The sequence below is a fragment of the Taudactylus pleione genome, unplaced genomic scaffold (genome assembly GCF_031769625.1).
Source record: "Taudactylus pleione unplaced genomic scaffold, aTauple2 ptg000103l, whole genome shotgun sequence".
Taxonomy (NCBI): domain Eukaryota; kingdom Metazoa; phylum Chordata; class Amphibia; order Anura; family Myobatrachidae; genus Taudactylus; species Taudactylus pleione.
This window is the reverse complement of record NW_028284505.1, coordinates 3,640,527-3,655,888: the sequence shown is the minus strand read 5'-3', so window position 1 is coordinate 3,655,888 and position 15,362 is coordinate 3,640,527.

Genomic DNA, 15,362 nt, shown 5'->3' with positions numbered 1-15,362 from the left:
CCTCCCCCCTAGTGCCTAACCCTAACCCTCCTCCCAGAAGAGCCTAAACCTAACCCCCCGCTTCCTAAATGGGGGGGTGCCTAGCCCTAACCCTCCCGGGGGTGCCTCTCCCTAATTCCCCCCGGGAGTCCCTAAACCTAACCCCTCTCTCCCGCGGCTAAGAAGTCCCGACTCCCGGCCTACCTTCGTTCGGTATGCCGGGCATTGGGATTTCGGCATCTGGATAATGATCTGCGTCGGTATATTGACACCTATCATTAGTCCCATGCCGGGATTTCACAGTTGGGAAGCCGGCGGTCGGAATTCCGACCGCCAGCTTCCTAACTACATACTATCACAGCCTCAACTCTAGGATATTAATTGTACCTCCTTCGGGGTACAAAGACCTTGCAACCAAGCCTGAACTGAGCCTGAATGATAACCACTACCCAACCATTTTCACCAGCGTCCTATCCCAAATGTTGATGGTCCTCCCTCAAGTGAAGTTCTCCACTCTCAACCACCATCGCTGGGTGGGGTCGATTGAGACTTCTTGTAACTGAAAATGCAACAATGAAATCTATTGTTCAGATACCGAAGTCTGGAGAAATTTAGGGGGAACTGGCCTTGATCAAATAGGTAAGGACCGAAAATCACCACCCTAGAATGAAGAAGGGCCACAATCACGACCATTATCTTTGTGAACACTCGGGGGGAGATGCACTGAGCCTTGGAGAGTGATAAAGTGAAGAGCACCAACCAATCAGCTCCTAACTGCCATTTTTCAAACACAGCCTGTAAAGTGTTAGGAGCTGATTGGTTAGTACTTTATCTCTTTCCAAGGCTTAGTACATCTCACTTAGTGGCCCATTTTGCAACAAGTTTTATCATACGCAACAAGTTGTTGCGTATGATGATGGTGCTCCAGCCAATCAGCTCCTAACTGTCATCTGTTTGAAAAATGACAGTTGGGAGCTTATTGGCTGGAGCACCATTAATCATATGTAAAAAGTTTTAAAACTCATTGCGCAGTAAAAAACTTGTTGAGAAATGGGCCCCTTGATGAGAAGCGCTGGGAACTGGCAATGCTGGTGTACCTTGTGCCCTCTCTCTGGTTTGCGTGGTGATGCTGGGACTGACTGCCAGCAACCCAAGCATAACAGATCGGTGACTGCCTTCCCTGGTAGTGACCCTACTTATCTGAATGTATAACGATGGCAGTGGGCAACCGGCGGCTGTGGAGGCCACTTTGCGTACTTCTCAGAATCAGCCCGATGATAATTATAAAGAGAATTGCACATATTTCTAGAGAAATGGACACAGAAGTGCTGAGCCCCAATCAACAATTTCATGACCCGTCTGCTGAGACGCTATATACCACATTTCCAGGTTGAAGCAATGATAACGAACCCCTTTCTCCACTGTCTTTATCATTCCAACTACCGTAGAGAAATCACTGATGTTCCCTGCGGTCCCTGGATTTTCCCATATTACAGCTTCCCCATAGCCTGCTATGGGCACTATGGTGCCTGTGCAATTTGGCATGAGAGGTCCCCTAATGGTATTACCTATGCCATACAATGGGTGACATGCCAAGCTGGAAAGACCAGGGCAAACCAATGCGCACTTTACGTTGACACGTCGCCGGTAACGCTAGGCTGCGCATAAAGCAGAGAAAACCCCGGCTGAAATCAAAAAGGAGCCGAGATTGCTAAATAGCAGCACTAATAAGATCTGTCTTGCTGCCAAAAGCACAATATAGATTTGCAGTTAGAGTAGGGTCTACATAATTAGAGCCCTATATCACTTACATAGAACTTTTCTTTTTTTTCTTATGCCTATGCAGTTTATACTGTAAGCTTGTTTGCCATGTTTATATTAATGATAGTAAGAAGATATTTTTTAGTGTTTTTTCAGCGGTCAGATATTTTTACAATTGAAAGTGGTGTCCCAATTTTGGACAATTCCTTCTTCATGAAATATTAACATGAATGAATGCACGAAAGCAGCCTTCATTTCTCAGCGCTCTTGTGATACCAAACGCTGGTCACCTGCTCTGTCTTGGTCATTTAACGCACATTCATAGAGCTTTATTCAAGCTTGTTTGAGTAGCTGCGTTGGGAGCTGACTCTGTAGAATCTATCTGTCTGCTACAAATGGGGGACAGGATTGATTAAGAATCATATACACAAATTGAACAACACCTTTAAGATGCAATAGACATTGATTAACTTATCCATATATCATGCCCAGGTTTTATATAGGGTTTTTGGTCTGAACAAGTGATTTATGCCCCTTCCAATGCCCTATAAATATTTGACCTACATAGCTCTGAAGAGACCCATAAAGCCTTGGGAACACCTTTAAATAAGCGCAGACTTAACTTCTTGTAGCTCATGGTAATATATTTGTCAAAAAAAAAATAATATATATATATATATATATATATATATTTTTTTTTATATATATCCAACTTTAAGAGTAAAATAAAATCCAACTATAAGTAAAATAAATACATCCCACAAAAGGCTTTAAAATAGCGTCATCATCATTGTTTATTTCCAAAGAGTCACAAATGCCCAACATAGAAATACATGAGCACAAATCAAGTAAAATAGCAATGGGACAGGTGGGGACAGTAGGAGCAGAGGGACAGGTGGGGACAGTAGGAGTAATGGGACAGGTGGGCAGTGTAAGAGCAATGGGACAGGTGGGGACAGTAGGAGCAATGGGACAGGTGGGCAGAGTAGGAGCAATGGGACAGGTGAGGACATTAGGAGCAATGGGACAGGTGGGCACAGTAGGAGCAATGGGACAGGTGGGGACAGTAGGAGCAATGGGACAGGTGAGGACAGTAGGAGCAATGGGACAGGTGGGGACAGTAGGAGTAATGGGACAGGTGGGCAGTGTAGGAGCAATGGGACAGGTGGGGACAGTAGGAGTAATGGGACAGGTGGGGACAGTAGGAGCAATGGGACAGGTGAGGACATTAGGAGCAATGGGACAGGTGGGCACAGTAGGAGCAATGGGACAGGTGGGGACAGTAGGAGTAATGGGACAGGTGGGCAGTGTAGGAGCAATGGGACAGGTGGGGACAGTAGGAGTAATGGGACAAGTGGGCAGTGTAGGAGCAATGGGGACAGGTGGGGACAGTAGGAGTAATGGGACAGGTGGGGACAGTAGGAGCAGAGGGACAGGTGGGGACAGTAGGAGTAATGGGACAGGTGGGGACAGTAGGAGCAGAGGGACAGGTGGGGACAGTAGGAGTAATGGGACAGGTGGGCAGTGTAGGAGCAATGGGACAGGTGGGGACAGTAGGAGTAATGGGACAGGTGGGGACAGTAGGAGGAATGGGACAGGTGGGGACAGTATGAGAAATGGGACAAGTGGGCACAGTAGGAGCAATGGGACAGGTGGGGACAGTAGGAGCAATGGGACAGGTGGGGACAGTAGGAGCAATGGGACAGGTGGGGACAGTAGGAGTAATGGGACAGGTGGGCAGTGTAAGAGCAATGGGACAGGTGGGGACAGTAGGAGTAATGGGACAGGTGGGGACAGTAGGAGCAATGGGACAGGTGAGGACATTAGGAGCAATGGGACAGGTGGGCACAGTAGGAGCAATGGGACAGGTGGGCACAGTAGGAGCAATGGGACAGGTGAGGACAGTAGGAGCAATGGGATAGGTGGGGACCGTAGGAGTAATGGGACAGGTGGGCAGTGTAGGAGCAATGGGACAGGTGGGGACAGTAGGAGTAATGGGACAGGTGGGGACAGTAGGAGCAATGGGACAGGTGGGGACAGTAGGAGCAATGGGACAGGTGGGGACAGTATGAGAAATGGGACAAGTGGGCACAGTAGGAGCAATTGGACAGGTGGGGACAGTATGAGAAATGGGACAGGTGGGGACAGTAGGAGTAATGGGACAGGTGGGCAGTGTAGGAGCAATGGGACAGGTGGGGACAGTAGGAGTAATGGGACAGGTGGGGACAGTATGAGAAATGGGACAGGTGGGCACAGTAGGAGCAATGGGACAGGTGGGGACAGTATGAGCAATGGGACAGGTGGGGACAGAAGGAGCAATGCAGGGTCGGTATGCAGGTAGAAAATGCAGAGGGTGTAATTGGACCTGATCCAGGAAGTAATAGGGTGGGTAAGAAGAAAAGGTGGGATATGATGGACCATTTGAAAGACTGAAAATTGGGGGAGAGCCTGGCCAGGTGAGGCAGGGTTCCACAGGTACGCAGGTGTTGGGATAATGTCTTGTATTTGGGAGTGAGATCAGGCAACAAGAGGGGAGGAAAGACGCAGTGGACAGAGCCAGATGTTCCTTGTGAGGTACAATATACATGCTCCCACATCCGAGGGCTGCATCTGTTGACGCACATTGTCACTTACAGGCCTTACGTGCTATGTTGCTTGTTCATTAATGACACCCTTTGTTCCCCTCCCAGTGTACAGTGTATTGGTCAGAATAAAGTGCTGTAACACTGGATGCTGCCCCCGTCAGTGTCAGTGTCAGTAATACAATATCCTTAAAAAGAAAAAAAAGAAAAAAAATCAAAAATTGCTTCTGCATAATCATTGCTCATTAGATTTTACTCAGCAGATCTAATTGCATGTATTCCTCCTGTTACACCACTTTGGATTCTAAAATTGCATCCCCAAGGCCGTAAAACATTGTCCCATTTACAACCGTGAAAGTTATCAATTATTAATGTTGGAATCTGTGCTGTTTATCTGACTCCCCCCCTCCCCCCCCCCACGCTCCCTCTGTCCCTCTCTTTCTCCCTTCCATTGCCTTTATCGCACTCTGTCCCTCATCCTGGCGGTGACACGCTCAGTCTCCGCTGCATTCCTGTCATGCTTAGCTTTCTCTACCTGTCAAACAATCTATTATCCTGTTATTTTCTTTCCACACTCTTCCTATTATCATCTCTTTGCTTGTCAAAATCCCTCTCTCTCTCTGCCACATCCTCTGCTCAGGGGTTTACCTGGAGATTAGCGATACGATCGCCTGGAATTTATATATAACTATTCCCACCACGCAGAGTCCCCAGCAAAAACAAATTCAGTGTAAATAAAACAACTGGCGCCTGGAATTTACTTCCCCAATATAGATGAACAAAGTGGTTCTTGAAAATGTACTATGCAGGCGTTTGGCCGATTTACGCAATTTGAATTTACTGGTGTATCAAGTGACAATTGGGCAAATGTACTGAGCCTTGGATAGTGATAAAGTGAGAGAGAGATAAAGTACCAGCCGATCAGCTCCTAACTGTCATGTTACAGACTGTGGGGTCTATTTACTAAGCCTTGGATGGAGATAAAGTACAAGCCAGTCAGCTCCTAACTGCCATGTCACAAGCTGTGTTTGCAAAATGACATTTAGGAGTTGGTTGGCTGGTACTTAATCTCCGTCCACTTTATCTCTGTCCAAGGCTTAGTAAATACACCACTGTGTTTGAAGAATGACAGTTAGGAGTTGATTGGTTGGTAGTTTATCAATCTCCACTATATTACTCTCCAAGGCTTTAGTACATCTGCCCCAATCTGTGTTGTGCTTTCGAGTAAATAAAAAAATATACATATTATATTGCAACCCACTTATGTTTTATTATATGATACTTTTTGCAGAGAAATGCGCAGACTGAGGGGACTTTGAAGTGTACAACAGACGGTGCATTTGCCACAAACTGTTCCAGTTTCAGATACTAATTGTAATGGGAATGATGGGATAACATTCTCCATAAGTCACCTATTGGATTTATTAATACACCTAGGGCCTGATTCAGAGCCGCTCGCTATTTGCGGTCGTTCGTTTTATAAAAAGGGGTGGCTATTCAAATGAACCGTTCGCACTTTGCTGTCTGTTCACGCCTCTAAGTCTGAACGAGCGAGCAAAACTTGCGGTTGCACCATACGTCATGTCCGCTATTTATTAGATTAATCGAGTACATCGTACAGCGTATGAACTGCTCGCTATTCTTGTGGTTGGTTTTTCAACCGCTATTTTGCGAGCAGTTCTGAGTTAAAAAAAAACAAGTGACGTGGTCAATGACGCTGCTGGATTAATTATGCACTCCCTTAAAATGCCCGTTTTGAACTTTAAGCACGCCTGCGTTCTGTTCTCCACTCCCCGTTTTCAAGCACCTTCCCCTGTTACCACCCACATACGCCTCCTTCTGTCACTCAAAGTAGCAGGCATTCGCTATATAGCGAACAAACGATTTTCAGCTGCACTGACTGGTTCGCGCATGCGTATTACAATCCGTACGCATGCGCAGATGTGCGAACGTCGGTCAGAACGAACGAGTGGCCGCTTACGAGCGGCTCTGAATCAGGCCCCTTGTTACTAAACCTGAACACTAGAAATAAAGACACTGAGACAGTAAATTGGATTAAAGGGGTCGCACCAATTAATTTATAGATCAGATCAGAATGAAATGTTATTATGGTGGCAGAAAAAGACAGGGATACCTCGGCCACAGCCCAATAGATAGATTTGAATAATGTGGGCGGATCCCCGCCCTAACGCAAACTGGCTTAGGCAGTACCACCTCCCCCCAATTGGCCTAGCAATAGCCTCTCCATAAGATAGAGGCCAGGTCCCCCCCTGAGGTAGAGACCAACTCGCCGCTCTCAGAGGAGAAATGCCACCGAACCACTCTTGCGCCCTAATAGGCTGCTGAGGAGCGCTGCTTTCCGCAGTGCCGCACCACCTTTTGTTGGAAATGATCAGATTGGAATTAAACATTATACAAACCATAGAATAGCTGGGTGGGTATCCAAAACTGGAAAGATGGAGAATGCCCTTTGAACTGTCTATTTATATGCCTAACTAAAGACCAGGGCCGGCTCCAGGGGTCTGAGCACCCTGTGCAGGGCTCGTAGATTGTGCCCTGCGCACGAAATTGGGAGCGTGCCCTCATTACCATAGGCCACGCCTCCTAAGTGACATTATTCAGGCACGCCTCCAAATAATGTCAGGCTGGGGGTAAAGCCCAGCCCTCCGTCACTGGCTGAGCTTCCCCCAGCCCTCCCCCATCAGTGAATGGATGCTGCGCGCATGCGCGCTGCATCCATTCACACTCCGGGGGTCCGGCACCGCCACACAGCTGCGGCGATGGGGATCCCTAACCTCCCGATTTGATCACCCGCGAGCCACTTCGGCCCATGGGTGGAACAGCGGAACAGTACTGTCCCGCTGAAATCGGGATGTTGGGGAGGGGTGCGCCCTCTATGGGTGGCACCCCAGTGCGACTGCTCTGGCCAAACACCCCTAGAGCCGGCCCTGCTAAAGACCCTCCCATTAACTAAACTGATAGGCTAAAGAACCCTGACTGACATCTCACTCCGCTCTGCTAGCAACAAACATTGGGGCAGATGTATGAAGCTCTGGAGAGTGATAAAGTGCAGAGTGATAAACGACCAACCAATTAGCTCACAACTGCCATGTTACAGGCTGTGTTTGAAAAATGACAGGTGGGAGCGGATTGGCTGGTCATTTATCACTCTGAACTTTATCACTTTCCACAGCTTCATACATCTACCCCATTAACCCTTACCAACCGCGCCAAATATTCCTTAAAAAAACAGGTGCTTATATATCATCAGACTTATACAGTCTTCAGATACTTTACTGTAACTAGTAGTAATGAATCCCTTTAGTACCACCCCATACACTTAAAACCAATAATCACGCTTTCTCCATAAATTGCTTTTTCACTGGGAATTACCTATTTACTTCCTAGTCTAAGGGGTCTAGTTACTAAGCAGTGCTAGGAGACAGAGTGAAAAGTGATAAGAAAGTGATAAGGTGCTAGCCAATCAGCTCCCAACTGTCATTTATCAAACACAGCCTGTGAGATGACAGTTAGGAGCTGATTGGCTGGCACCTTATCACTTTTCACTTCTCCTAACACTGCTTAGTAAATAGACCCCTAAGTACTTTTTTCTGCAATTTGACTTTTTTTTTTTTTTTGCAACATATTTTACTGTTTGTATATAAAAGGTAAAAAAATTACATACATAAGAAAAAAATTTCATATTGCCGTTCAGTATATTTACATTGTCAGTGTAACCATGCAGTATATTGCTGCATTTATTCACTGGCTTCTCATGTTTGTAGGGATACGTCATATTTGTATGTTATTAGATAGTATGTTAAGTGATGTTTGTTATAAGAAATGGTATATCACAATGATCTGTAGGATTTTCAGAACGATATTCCCACTTTAGCATTCCACATTTTGTTGAGCTGATTCTGAGTTGAGAACAAAGCAAAATAGAGCAAGTAACTGTGCCCCTGGGCAAACCACGCTGCAAAGCAAAGGGTGCACATACATGTATTTGCATGCAGGGTAAATACTGGCTGCTGTTGCATGTAGCCCACAGGTGCTGGGCAGCTTTATTATTACACTGTAATTTAGACCTGAGCTAGGATGCGCCTCTTCCAAATCTAATTCTTTCCGCACTGTGGGCCTGATTCAGAGCCGGACGCTATTTGCGCTCGCTCGTTCAGAAAAAGGGTCTGGCTATTTAAATTGAGCGCTCGCTCTTTGCGGTCTGTTGACGCCACTATGTCTGAGCGAGCGACCGAAACATGCGCTCGCTATTTTGTAAAGACGCCCCTTGGCCGCTCGCATCCTACGTCATCTCCGCTATTTATTAGATTAATCGAGTACATCGAAAGGCGTATGAACTGCTCGCTATTCTTGTGGTAGAATTTTCCTACCGCAATCATGCGAGCAGTTCTGGCTAAAAGACAACCAAGTGACGTGGTCCATGACGCTGCTTTGTTAATTATGCACACCCTTAAAACGCCCGCTTTGACCATTTGGCACGCCTGCGTTCTGATCTCCACTCCCCGTTTTCAAGCACCTTCCCCTGTTACCACCCACAAACGCCTCATTCTGTCACTCAAATTAGCAGGCACTCGCTATTTTGCGAGCACACGATTTCCGACCGCACTGACTGGTTGGCGCATGCGCATTACAACCCATATGCATGCGCAGATGTGCGAACATCGCTCGGAGCGAACGAGCGGCCGCTTACGAGCGGCTCTGAATTAGGCCCTGCGATGCATATGCATGTGCAGAATGCAGCAATTGGCCGATTTCATGCGTATAAGCAACCGCGTTCCTTGCTGAATCAGGCCCATTGTCGGATGGGCTCTAGATAGGAGAGTGACTTATTCTATGTACAGCTTTATAATTTTGAATCAGCTTGGAACTGGTAAAATATACATTAGAATATAAATATGTCTATGCTTTGGTGTTATCCATATTACAGACGATAACAGCTGTGAATATAAAACAGACAATTATTGTCGGCACAAGGGCAGTAACTAGCTATGGGCGACCGGTGCTGGCACACAGAGGGCCTGATTCAGACCCGGATGCTATTTGCGGCCACTCGCTGGCTAAAAGGGGCCGGCTATATAAATCATGTGCTCGCACTGCGTCGTGTAAAGCCGCCCACTAAGTAATAGCGAGCGGCCGCACTATGCGCTCGCATCTGTATAAAGACGCCCCTTTGCCACTCGCAACACACGTCATCTCCGGCAGTTGTAGGATTAATCGGGAACATCGAGGGCCATCGGAGCTGCTCGCAGCGCTTGTGGTAGCCTTTTCCCACCACAACAGTGCGAGCAGTTCAGGCTAAAATACAACCCAGTCACGTGTGTAATGACGCTACTTTGCACACCCATTAAACGCTGTTCTGACGGTCGGGCACGCCTGCGTTCACACATCCACACTCCCGTTTACAAGCACCTTCCCCTGTTACCACCCACAAACGGCACTATCTGTCACTCAAAATAGTGGCCCGACTGCGGGCTATGGGCGAGCACTTTCCCATCGCAATGACTGGTTCGCGCACGCGCATTGCGACTCATACACATGCACAGATTGCGTAATATCACTCAATGCGAGCGAGCGCAGCATAGCGTCCAGGTCTGAATCAGGCCCAGAGTGCAGAGGCTCTGTTGGCGGCACCATCCCCACCTCACGGTCCTTGCTACTGGCTAGCAGCCAAGATTGCCGCTGCAGCACTCGTGGAACATCCTGTGGACACTCCAGAGGGGCACCCTGCACAGTATGTGCAGCCGATCGGGCACCATAATTACCACTGGAAAGCATGGACCTTACCAGAGCTGCCGGTCGCGTGCCCTTTTTGCGATGTCATGACGTTGCATGCTCAGGGGGTGGGGCAGGCATAGTTTGCATTTGTGCACTATTACGGAACTGGTAGGCACTTTCAATAGCATTGCAAATCTGTGTGTTTCTAGTGAGACTGCCCAATATTTCAAAGTAGCAGTCAATTAAAAGGCAAAATCAACCCGGTTTTGCCTTTTAAATGACTGCTAATTTAAAACATCGGGCAGTCTTGCACGGAACTCACCGATGCCTGCAGTTTGCAGGCTGTTACATTTACCCCAAGGGCTGGCTAGTGAGCCACACACCTAAGTATTGTGGGCCTCATTCAGAGGCGGTCGTAGGATGCAAGCAGTCGTTCTGAAACAGGGCGGCCGCTTGCATCCTGAACGGCCGCCTCCATGACGGTCGTTAGGCTGTGGGTTAACACCCACAGCTCTAACGACCGACAAGGGTGATGGTCGCGATGGTCAAGACCATCTTGACCATCGGGGCTTATGACGAGACCCTAAGATAGGGTCTCGTCAACCTTAAGCCCCAGGGAGCTTCCTGCTCTGATCGAGCAGGAAGCTCCCCACTGACATCACTGATGATGTCAGTGGGGCCGCCCCCAAACGGCAAGCCTTCCTACTGGAACGCCTCTGTTTGGCCAGGGACGCCCCCGGCCGGCCCAGCAAACGGGGCGAGCTGTCACTCAACATCGACAGCTCGCCCCGTCTGCTGCGAGACCCCTAACGACGGAGCGCCCGTTGTTAGCCGGGTCTCGTGCATGCGCACGACGGAGCCGGCTCCGTCGTGCGCATGCGCTGTGGGGCAACATTGAGTCGGTCGTGAGCGCTCAGCGCTCACGACCGACTCTGAATGAGCTCCTGTATGCCTTATATAGCCTTGGTTGACAGCAGCCATGACAACACTAGAAATGCGCTGATGCAACATTCTGACCATTAGTTTTGCTTTAGAGTTATCATCAAACTTTTACAGGATAATGAGGGCGAGCTATTCCCCTCTCTAAACCAATGATCCAGCAGCAGTAAGCAGGTAAATGTTCCTGAAGATAGCGCCGGTCAGATTAGTAGATGACGAGTCAAGAAGTGACGATTGATGAGGATGAAACGCAGATAGGAAATGACATTGTAGGTGGTTGATAATTATCAGCCATCATGGCACACGCTATAATGATATTAGAGATTAGCGAAGTTGTGATAAGTATTTTTGAGAGCTGCGTTTCGCTGTGGGACAGGCAATTAGAGATGGGCAAGTTCGGTGACGCATATTTATGGCCTCACTTTTGCTAAATGCATTCCACTCAAAGGGCCTGATTCACTAAGGATCGCTATTCTGCGTATACGCACGCAACGCAGTTGCTAATATCAGCGGTGATATGTAAATCTTTGCATTCGCATTGCGATCGCAGCCTGACATAAAGACGCTCACTTCCCCTTTCATCCATATACTTGGCCAACATAGCGAGTAACATCGGACCCATACGCACAGTTACGGCAGGTCAGACCTCACTCAGGAATTGCTAACTTCAGCGCACACTATGAGGCCTCAGGTTGTATCTGGTACTGTATCGCAGTGGCTAATTTGTGCACGCCCCTGCAACGGCATTGAAACGCACTGGCACACCTGCGTTCGCCCGACCACCCCCCGTCACCACCCACAAATGGCACCTCCTGTCAATCATTCTGCCATGGGTCTGCGTATCCTTTGCGATCGCAATCCCGATTGCAACTCCTGGCTCGCACGCTGCGATGCATACGCATGGGCAGTGCAAATTAATCAGCCGATTACGTGCGAATAAGCAACTGCGTTCCTTGCTGAATCAGGCCCAAAGTCTGAATCAGCGGCGTTTGCTCCAGCATTACTGCTAAAGCAGGACGACACTCGGTGAGATGAATGCTGCCTACGTATAGATTACAGTGCTTAAACAATAGGTGTGTTTACATGATAGTAGCAATTTGTACATCACTTCCTGGCAACATTTCCACGTTGCAAAATGGACATAATATACATTCATATGTACTGTACATTTTCAACACAATACAATACAAGCAATGTTAAACACAGTTTGCATCAGCAGAGTCTGCTCCCCTATTTTCAAGATCCAAAACAGTCCTATGTCATCACAATAAGAACCCCTTTAAAAAAAAAAAGTTGCAAAAAGTAGAATTATTTTTAAACTTTGCATTCACTTCTTTCTGTGCCTAGCAATGGAAAATTATATTTGGGCACCTACGATGATACCAGACCTATCTGTAAATATGAATTTCACTTAGAAGAGGTTAATTCCTTTAATGATTGTGTTATTTATTCAAAAAAAGGGCATACACTACTTCAGGTGCATAATAGTCTCAATATTTTATTACACGCCTAACAACAAGAGACAAGGCGTAAGAAAAGGATGCTTGCTTATTATACATAACAAATAAAGACAATGTCAAAACAGTGTCAAAATGTAAAAAGTAAAGGCTCGTAAATTAAAATACCATCAGCAGAAGCAGTGGCCTCGGGAGGGACTCGGTTTGTAAACAAATTAAACACTTGACACAAAGTGTGAGATTTACTGCGCACCAGCTGAAATTGTTTAAGAGAAAATTAATAATGATTAAGATTAAAAAAAACAAAAAAAACATTGTACAATACTAATGCTGCAATGTCAGCACAGAACTTACCGCCGTTTTCTGTTTTCTTTGTAGATGCGTCTAATGTATTTGTGCTTAATTACAATTACAGTTGGGTCAACAAATCTAATATTCAGATGATTGTGAATACTCCGGACACTTTGTTTTAATGTTGCATAAAAATAATTGGATGCAGCAATTTATTTACTCATTAAGCAATTGAATTGTACTTGTTCTGCGTAGTAGTTGTCTTGTTTTTGCAGAGGGGAAGCAAAAAGTTTCAAAATAGAAAATATCAATAAGGAGAAGATCGGTGTTACACGGCCAGGGCGAGACAGGAACGTGCCCTAGTACTCGGCCTCATTGGGGTCTATCATTTACAGTAGAACACAATTGTTGACCTGGTCTGGCACTCCAATGACATATGTATGAGGATTTGAAGATTAAATGGGATGATGCAATATGATATCTACTTACATCAGATGTTGACCTCTCTTTAGGCTGAGAACAACATATGGTGAAGTCGGACCTTTTAGCACAAATGCAAAGAAACAAGGTTGAGCAATATGGCCACACAGGCGGATGGTCAGATTGCAGTGATCTGTTAGCTTAGGCACTTGCTTTGGGATCCGGTCTATAGATCGACAGTAAAAAGGTCGACAATGTCTAGATAGACACCAGATGTTAGACAGTCAATAGGTTGACTGGGACAAAAGGTTGACAGGGACAAAGTGTCGACACACTAAAGGTCTACATGCAAGAAGGTCGACAGGTACAAATGGTCGACAGGGTCAAAAGGTCGACAAAAAAATGGTCAACATGTTGTTGTTTTTTTTTTAGGGTAAGGCACTTACCGGAGGGTTAGGGTTAGGCACTTACGGTTAGGCACTTATCCTGACGGTTCGGGATAGGCACTTACCCCTATGGTTAGGGTTAGGCACCAGGAGGGAGGGTTAAGATTTGTTTTAGATTAGAAAACAAAACAAAAATGTATCGACCTTGTTTGTGTCGATTTCTTGACCCTGTTGACCATTTGTACCAGTCGATCTATTGACTGTCTAACTTTCTGTGTCTATCTAGACACTGTCAAACTTTTTACTGTCTATCTTTCAATCTACACCCACTTGCTTTGCACTAGTGATGGTGATTTGGGGGCAAGTAATTAACTCAGACATATAGAAAATAATGTTAGCATTAAACAAAAAAAATAATAATAATAACATATGAACTGAAATCTAACCAGACCGACCAAAAAGTTAACTGGCATTGTAATTGATTAAAATTCCCCTCCCCTTAAAGGCTCAGGGGTCTATTTACTAAGCAGTGTTAGGAGAAGTGAAAAGTGAAGAGTGAAAAGTGATAAGGTGCCAGCCAATCAGCTCCTAACTGCCATCTCACAGGCTGTGTTTGAAAAATGACAGTTGGGAGCTGATTGGCTGGCACCTTATCACTTTTCACTTCTCCTAACACTGCTTAGTAAATAGACCCCTGAGTTTTGCAAATAAAAAAAAATATCCAGAATGTAATAATTTGCTAGATACGCTCACAGAGACAGGGAATGGTCAAGAGTTCTCCTTCCTGTAAGACTAAATGGGCCAACTTTACTACTATTATTATTATTATTATTATTATTACTACTACTATTATTATTATGATTATTACTACTACTATTATTATTATTACTACTACTATTATTATTATTACTACTACTATTATTATTATGATTATTACTACTACTATTATTATTATTACTACTACTATTATTATTATGATTATTACTACTACTATTTTTATTATTATTATTATTATTATTATTATTATTACTACTATTATTATTATTATTATTACTACTACTATTACTACTACTATTATTATTATGATTATTACTACTATTATTATTATTATTATTATTATTACTACTATTATTATTATTACTACTACTATTACTACTACTATTATTATTATGATTATTACTACTACTATTATTATTTTTATTATTATTACTATTGTTCATGTCTAAAGATCTGCCTATTACACAACGCTCTACAGAGAATACGAGTCATTTCCATCAGTTTATTAGCACCATGGACAGCATTAACTCTACTGCAGCAGTAATGCAATAACTCACATGTCTCTTAAATTCACTGGTCCTTTCATTGGTCGCCCACAATCAGTAATACCTACAGCTCCGTCTGTATAATGCAGCAATAAAGGCTGCACCATCTGTACAGGAAATCCACGAAACGTGTGTCTCTATAACAGCTTTCTCAATGTAATAAACATAGATGTTTTTTTTTGTCAATGATGTTACAAATTAAAGCCCTATCCTATTTATTACAGCAGCCGAATCCCAATGCACCTGCCTCTGTATTCAGCAGCATAATGTCTAACAATCCCCCTCTAGCCAGTGTCCTTCTTAACCTATAGCCCCACTTTGCCATTGGATCACTTATTTGATCAAGCTTGTTTTATGGCTGCATTTATATTTTCCTGCAGATCCTCAGCCGCTTCTGACTCTCCGCAGTTATTGAAAGGACCCCCTTTGGAGTCTTACCAGCTCCATTATTTAGTCCTAGGCATACAGTCTACACTGACATTATCAACT